This window comes from Linepithema humile, chromosome 1, assembly GCF_040581485.1.
Source record: "Linepithema humile isolate Giens D197 chromosome 1, Lhum_UNIL_v1.0, whole genome shotgun sequence".
NCBI classification, from domain to species: domain Eukaryota; kingdom Metazoa; phylum Arthropoda; class Insecta; order Hymenoptera; family Formicidae; genus Linepithema; species Linepithema humile.
Window position 1 is genome coordinate 18,918,544 of NC_090128.1, and position 7,903 is coordinate 18,926,446.

The window sequence follows — 7,903 nt, forward strand, 5'->3', positions numbered from 1 at the left end:
GTGCTCTTTAATCCTGCAAAAGAATTTTTAATTCTATGCAGGCAGAAAAAAGCTGTATTTGTTAGAAAAAAGTCAGGAAAAATACAGCATTCATGTGGTAAAACAGAACTCCAGCATCCTCTTAAGAGGATGCTGGAGTGCCTGACGAACTCCGACGCGAAAGCGCCATCATTTCGATGGAACTAAAAATTAGAGTGATATTATCGGCATAAGTCATAATCTAAGTATGAATGTATTGTGTATGCGTATGTGTGGTGCGTGTATATATTCGCATATTATTGTATAGCGCCTCTCTGATATTATCCTGGAACTAATCTTCTGTTATTTTTCATCTGTTATACCGATATTGGACGCACACGTATGTAAAAATAGTCGGACAAGAATATTTTTTACATTAGACTTTTCAGCCCAATTTTAATGGTTCCATAACATTTTATTATGCAGTGCGCAATTCGCGCTGCTCTTATTCGGTGTATTAAAATCGTTAAACTTTTATAAAAAGCTAAAATTGATAGCTCTAAAAGACATGTTATCCTAAGAGTATGTCAATAAAAATTAATGTTATAAATAACTTTATTTTTCCGAATTTTTTCGACCAACGCGAATTCCCTTTTTGTGTGCTCTTTAATTCTACAAAAGGATTTTTAATTCTATGCAGGCAGAAAAAAGCTGTATTTGTTAGAAAAAAGTCAGGAAAAATACAGCATTCATGTGGTAAAACAGAACTCCAGCATCCTCTTAAGGCGATGCTGGAGTAGTACTGTTTTACCGACGAAAAATTAATTTCGTAGTTTAAGAAAATTTTTTTATTGCATGTATAGAATTACAAATCCTTTTAGGTGATTAAAGTATACATGCTAAAGAATCGGCTGGTATAACATTTAAAACAAAAAACAGAAAAAAATTTGGAAATTTTACCGACAAGCTGTCGGTGCATACAAATATTTGTTTAATATAAAAATTATACAGCTTGCAGGTGCAAAATTAACATTCCGGCCGAAAGAGAATATATCAAAGATTAATAGGGAACTGTTAGAATTGAGTTCAGAGATGTAGTCTAAAAATGTTTCCTGAATTAGAATTTATGCAAAGCATGCGTGCAATATAGACGATAATGAGGTAAAAAAGGGCAATAGATCAGTTCCGGGATTTTGGGATAGAGGCGCTATACAGTTCTCAGTGCTATCTGTCATATACAGAATTTTTTAGGTTAGTTATGTGTGTGTGTTAGTTGTGTGTGTGCGTGTGTGTTTGTGTTATGTGCTACGAAACCCGGCTGAAAAAAATGAGTTGAAGGCACTCTAAAGGATAAAAAAGTGTATGTATTATACATAAATTTTGCAACATTTTTGCAAACATTTACATTATTTAGTTACATACATTAATATTCTAATTTCTGTGAAATACTTTTATTCAAGTGCTTTATGTGTATATATTATGTATATTATGTGCTCCATATTATGTATATTCACATCAAAGTATCTATGTAAAAAGTTAATATTATTTTATATATTGTCTATATTTTTATAATAAATGTATATATCATATAACTTATTTATAAAGCATAAAATATAAAGGTATTTTTAGCTTCTTGTATTTATTATTTGTAAAAAATCTTGTTTAAAAAAAGCATTAATTTTGTGACTTGCAATAATCTGTTTCAATATATACTTCTTTTAAATACTTACAATTAGCCTTATTTTACCTTGGTATCTAAAATACACATCAAAATATAAAATTAATTTCTAATTCAGTAGAAAGAAAACATTGTAATCTTACATCAGAGAGGAATGGTAAAATATCATGTATATGTAATAACAAATAAATCACTTTTCCACTGACATTATACACAACTTTGCAGAAATAAATTTATTCTGTGAATTTTGAATGTGTAGTGCAGTTTAAAACACACAGTCGAAATATGTCTATATTTTTGAAATAATAGTTCTGATTTTTCATGAATCACGGTGGTTTTATAAGATGTTCAATTTTAACAGTTTTTATTGGACTGTACTTTAGACAATATTATATTTTGCCATTTCTTTCTGTTGTAAGACAAGAATGTTTCTTTTCTACTGTAATAGAAATACATTTTTGATTTTGATACGTATTTTAAATACCAAGTTAATCACATAAAATAAGGCTAATTGTAAGTATTTAAAAGAAGCATATAATAAAACAGATTATTGCAAGTCACAAAATTAATGTTGTTTCTTTTATCAAGATTTTTTTACAAATGATAAACACAAAAAATTAAAAATATCTTTATATTTCATGCTTTAGAAATAAAAAATATGGCATATATCATATACATTTATTGTAAAAAGAGTATACAAAATGATGTCAATTTTTTAGAAAGATATTTTGATATGAATATAAATAATATGGAGCATATAATATACATTATATATATATATATATATATATATATATACATAGAGCATATGACGTAATAAAAGTATCTTACAATAAAGAATAAGACAAGCCAGAGGCGGTTTTCTCGTGGACTGGCAATAATAAACAGACTGGCATTAGAGAATTCTTATTCTTCTCTTCAAGCCAGAGGCGGTTTTCTCGTGGACTGGCAATAGAGAATAAGACAAGCCAGAGGCGGTTTTCTCGTGGACTGGCAATTTAGAATTACAAAAGCCAGAGATGATCTAACGTCAGCTAACAATTTTTAATAAATATATTCAGAGGCGATCTAACGTCAGCTGACCGTTTAGAAAAAAGAGAGCTAAAGACGATTTATTCGTGAACTGGCAGATTTTAATAAATATTGTCAGAGGCGATCTAACGTCAGCTGACCGTTTAGAAAAAAGAGAGCTAAAGACGATTTATTCGTGAACTGGCAGATTTTAATAAATATTGTCAGAGGCGATCTAACGTCAGCTGACCGTTTAGAAAAAAGAGAGCTAAAGACGATTTATTCGTGAACTGGCAGATTTTAATAAATATTGTCAGAGGCGATCTAACGTCAGCTAACAATTTTTAATAAATATATTCAGAGGCGATCTAACGTCAGCTAACCGTTTAGAAAAAAGAGAGCTAAAGACGATTTATTCGTGAACTGGCAGATTTTAATAAATATTGTCAGAGGCGATCTAACGTCAGCTAACAATTTTTAATAAATATATTCAAAAGCGGTCTAACGTCAGCTGACGGTTTAGAAAAAAGAGAGCTACAGACGATTTATTCGTAAACTGACAGATTTTAAGAAATACGTATTTCTTTTAGTTAGTAATTTACTACACGTGTGGTTTGTTTATGTTTTATCGGATAATTTATAAGCATACATTTAACCTTTTTTCTCGCAATTGAAATTCTATCGTATGGCTGTATGATGTACATACGAGACGAAATAGACCTATACAAGGTGTCTAATAGATATAAATTAGATATGATAAAATATTTGATTTGAAAAATGTATGTATAATACTATATACCTAATTGGAAAAATATGTTATATGCTTTCCCTATTTTTATTCTTATGTAATTAATACAAAATAAATAAATAAGTTAATTAATTATTCAATACATGCATATACATATTGAATATAGTTATCTTTATTTTGTATTTTATGTAACTGAAATGATATATACTCTCATTATTTCAGTCATTATCACATAAAATACAAAATAAAGATAACTATTTATTCAATATATATGTGTATGTATATATATATATATATATATATATAAATTAATTGATTAATTAGTTATTTTGTATTTATTACATAAGGATAAAAATATGAAAAATATGACATTTTTCTTCAGTGATATATATAGTATTATATGTATATTTTTCATTTATTATTTTGTCATATTTAGTTTGTATTTATTTGACACCTTGTATACGCCTATGTTTTCTCGGACATTATATTGCAGCCTTGCGACGAAATTTCAGTCGAGGAAACAAACGCAATCGTTTGTTTACTAACTTCCGATGACACACGTACACAGACCACACGTCAGTGTAGTGAGTTACCACTACAAACAAATGCGTACACACGGACCTACGCGGCGTAGGCTACGCCGATAATGTCGTTTCATTTTTAGTACCATCGAAATGATGGCGCTTTCGCGTCGGAGTTTGGCTGCCACTCCAGCATCCCCTTAAGGCGATGCTGGAGTAGTACTGTTTTACCGACGAAAAATTAATTTCGTAGTTTAAGAAAATTTTTTTATTGCATGTATAGAATTACAAATCCTTTTAGGTGATTAAAGTATACATGCTAAAGAATCGGCTGGTATAACATTTAAAACAAAAAACAGAAAAAAATTTGGAAATTTTACCGACAAGCTGTCGGTGCATACAAATATTTGTTTAATATAAAAATTATACAGCTTGCAGGTGCAAAATTAACATTCCGGCCGAAAGAGAATATATCAAAGATTAATAGGGAACTGTTAGAATTGAGTTCAGAGATGTAGTCTAAAAATGTTTCCTGAATTAGAATTTATGCAAAGCATGCGTGCAATATAGACGATAATGAGGTAAAAAAGGGCAATAGATTAGTTCCGGGATTTTGGGATAGAGGCGCTATACAGTTCTCAGTGTCATAAAGTAGTATATGTATATATTAGGTTAGTTATGTGTCTACACACACATTTACCCGTCATTTAGTACATTTTAGTTTATTATATACATATATATTATACATATATTATACGGATAAATGTGTGTGTGGACACATAACTAACCTAATATGTACATATGCTATTTCTCTCTCTTTCTCTCTCTCTCTCTCTCTCTCTCTCTCTCTTTCTCTCTCTCTCTTTCTATATATATATATATATATATATATATATATATATATATATATATATATATATATATAGAGGTTTGTGTTACGAAGAAAAATGATTTTATACGTTCAATTTGTACAGTTTTCATTGCACTGTACCTTATACACAATATTATACACAATATATATATATAGAGAGAGAGAGAGAGAGAGAAAGAGAGATTGTAAAATAATATTGTGTATAAGATACAGTGCACTTTTAAATTGAACAATATAAATTATATATAGAGAATTTATATAGATACATATTTGATATATATATAATTAATGTTATTCAATGTTATTTTACAAATGTCATTGTAGTCAATGAATCATTTATTTCTTGTATATAGAATAAATATGTTGAGATTTTAATGTAGAGATATGATTCAATTAAATATTGTGTAAGATACAGTGAAAGAAAAACTGTACTAATTGAACACATTATAAAAGCATTCCTATTCGTAAAAATAGAACTATTTTTAAAATTTTTACATATTATGATTGTATTAACACATTAAACATTTCAAAATCATAGAATAATTTACACAATATTAATTTAACCATATCTGTACATTAAAATCTCTACATATTTATTTCATATACAAGAAATGCATGACTCATTGACATTTATACAATGACATTTGTAAAATAACATTGACTAACACATTACAAAACTTTGAAACAAGTTTATAGGAATTTATGGGGGTTTATAGGATAATAAGATACAACATTTTTGCAGAAATAGAATTGTTTTATTCTAATTCTAAATTTCCATTAAATTTCCATTATACATAACGTATAAAAAAATTTTTATAATACATTTTTTTCATATAAATAATACAATAATAGTCCGAGTAAGAGTTATACATATAATAAATGAAATAAAATACATGGCACATGTATCGCACATTTGAACAAAAAATACAAAACTATATAATGCTTATCGTCTCAGTTTCTTTTTCAAAACATTGCATGTTTTCATAAAAATACTAATTACACGTCAAATCTCTTTTCAATCGCATCACATTTTGCGTTGTGTCTAATACATCTTATGTTTGCTGCGAATAAACTAAAATCACAGAAATAGTGTAAAAAATCATTACAATAAACCAATATTGTAATTAATGATAATTGACCAAAGTTTATAACACAAAATGTGATGCGATTGAAAAGAGATTTTGTTATACATATAATAAACGAAATAAAATACATCGCACATGTATCGCACATTTCAACAAAAAATACAAAACAATAAAATGCTTATCGTTTCAGTTTCTTTTTCAAAACATTGCATGTTTTCATAAAAATATTACACGTCAAATCTCTTTTCAATCGCATCACATTTTGCGTTGTGTCTAATATATCTTATGTTTGCTGCGAATAAACTAAAATCACAGAAATAGCGCAAAATATAATTACAATAAACCAATATTGTAATTAATGATAATTGACCGAAGTTTACAACGCAAAATGTGATGTGAAATAACGAAATACGAAATAGAATACGAATAGAATAGAACAAAATTACCAATAATATCCATATGGATTGTACGCCGAAGGCTGGTGGTATGGTGCACCGTACGATGGTGGGCCCGGCGGTGGATACGATGGTGGGCCCGGCGGTAGATACGATGGTGGTCCCGGCGGTGGATATCGTGGTGGCCACGGAGGAATACATGGTGACGCAATACTGTACGCTGGAGCGTGTGTGGAGTATGTCGTAACATACGGCGGAGCGCACGAAATATGCCATTGAGGTGGTGATGGTGCTGCTGGTGGTGGTGGTGGTGGTGTCCTGCCTTGTGTCCTCTTCTGCACCGTGCGCAATTTCTTCCTTATAATGTTGTGAATCCGCTGCAAACAGAAGAAAATATTATATTTAAAAACACATATAATATTAAATTTAACATTTTATATAATTAATTGTGCATGCAAGCACATACACGCACATACACTCGCGAATACGCATGCACGGACATACACGCACATACACTCGCGAATACGCATGCACGGACATACACGCACATACACTCGCGAATACGCATGCACGGACATACACGCACATACACTCGCGAATACGCATGCACGCACATACACTCGCGAATACACATGCACGCACATTCATTCACACAGATGCTACAATTTAATTTTATTACTTACTTTATTTAATGCGTTTAATTTTCCATGCGGTTGATTCCCCTGCACGGGCTGTAGCACGTTGACGGATGCTTGGACGGGCGCATAAAAATATTATAAAATATATAATATATATTATATATTATATAATAATAATATATATTATAATATATATTATATTATATATATTATATTATAATATATATTATATTATAATATAATATATATTATATCATAAAATATTATATATATATATACAAATATTCGCACATATTTTTCTTGGACTCAAATTCCATCACAAGGCTCCAATGTACGAAACGAAATAGACATATACAATGTGTAATAAATATAAAGTAAAAATGAAAATATAACATTTGACACATATAATAATATAGACTATATATTATATATAATTAATGTCGCTTTCCTTATTTTTATCCTTATATAATTAATTCAAAGTTAATTATTATTTATTGAGTATACAGATATTGAACATAATTATCTTTATTTTGTATTTTATAGAATAATGATAAAAGTGTTTTACATATCTTATATTTTATATATATACTGAATACATTTTTTGAATATTGTAATATGCATTTATCGTTTCAGTCATTATGCTATGAAATCCAAAATAAAGATAATTACATATTTGTGCAATATGTGTGTATACGTTTAAATTAATTAATTATTTAATTAATTTATATACTTATTTATTTTGTACTTATTACATAAGGAAAAAAGGAAAGAATAACTTTCTTTTTTTAGTGATATGTACAGTATTATGTGTGTGTACTGTACATATAACTAAAAAAAAGAAAGTTATTTCCTTTTTTTCCTTATGTAATAAGTACAAAATAAATAAGTATATAAATTAATTAAATAATTAATTAATTTAAACGTATACACACATATTGCACAAATATGTAGTTATCTTTATTTTGGATTTCATAGCATAATGACTGAAACGATAAATG

The 7,903-nt window shown here is 28.6% G+C and overlaps 1 long non-coding RNA gene across 1 annotated transcript; it reads right to left on the reverse strand.

Annotated features, from left to right (window-relative positions):
• Positions 1–5,520: 5,520 nt before the first annotated feature.
• LOC136997117 (uncharacterized) lies at positions 5,521–7,038 on the reverse strand. The gene is made up of 2 exons (XR_010887946.1): positions 6,951–7,038; positions 5,521–6,644 (listed from the first exon to the last, which is right to left on the reverse strand). It is a non-coding gene; the product is annotated as an uncharacterized lncRNA (long non-coding RNA).
• Positions 7,039–7,903: the final 865 nt, after the last annotated feature.